We start from the raw sequence: 886 nt of genomic DNA, 5'->3' as shown, positions 1-886 counted from the left end.
GTTCAGATTGAGGATCAGAGGTGAGAACTTGGGCCTCCACGGCGGTTGGCAGCCAGTGCACCAGAGTTTGCCAGCAGATATGCCCTGACACTATTGAAAAGAGGTTGCCCCATATTTGTATTAATACCTCCAGAGATGCATTCTTTATTCCTTACACACCATGTCACTGGAATGATAAAGGTTGATTTGGTTTTTTTTTTGTTTTGCTCTCTTGATATAAAAATGAAATATTTCAGTTCATTTCTGAAAAATAAATTGGTCAATAAATTCATTTTGTTCTGCTTCTACTTTACACAAGGCTTCATATTCAACTCGATACCTTTCTAGCTGCATTTTCTTTTCTGCTATTAGGGCTTGAAGTTGCTGTTGCTGGGCTCCTCTCTGCTTTGCTATAGATTTGAGCAAGTTCCGGGCACCGATGGCCTTCATCTTCTCATTTTCTGCTTCTTTTGCAAGTTGGTCAACAAGCCAAATTAAACCACCAACAATTTTTTTGAAACTGGCCGATTTTGTCCACAAAGTCCTTGCATTCTTCTTTAAGCTCTATGGTCTGCTGGGTAACCTCTGGGTCCAGCACCCGCAGCTTGTTCAGCTCATCAAAGTGCAGTCCTGCCTCACCCAGGATGTCCTTAGCCATAGCTGCAGGCCCGGTAATGGCAGCGCGCTGCGGTCCAGGTTGAGATCTGTGGCAGTTTCGCCCTCTTGACAGCGGTACTTAAACTTCCTCGGCCTTCTTCTTAAAAATGTAAAAACAGATTCAAAGATTCACATGGAATTGCCAGAAACCCTGAATAACCAAAACAACATTGAAAAAGAACCGACCTGAAAAAGGAGGAGGAGAAGGAAGAGGAGGAGGAGGAGGAAGAAGAAGAAAAAGAAAGAGAGA

General features: G+C 43.2%; 1 pseudogene; it reads right to left on the bottom strand.

Moving 5' to 3' along the window:
- Positions 1-237: 237 nt before the first annotated feature.
- On the bottom strand, positions 238-637 carry LOC102849587 (annotated as a pseudogene).
- Positions 638-886: the final 249 nt, after the last annotated feature.

This window comes from Elephantulus edwardii, unplaced genomic scaffold, assembly GCF_000299155.1.
Source record: "Elephantulus edwardii isolate Elephantulus edwardi_28Jun2011 unplaced genomic scaffold, EleEdw1.0 scaffold00289, whole genome shotgun sequence".
Taxonomy (NCBI): Eukaryota; Metazoa; Chordata; class Mammalia; order Macroscelidea; family Macroscelididae; genus Elephantulus; species Elephantulus edwardii.
This window is presented reverse-complemented; position numbering and strand designations above follow the sequence as displayed.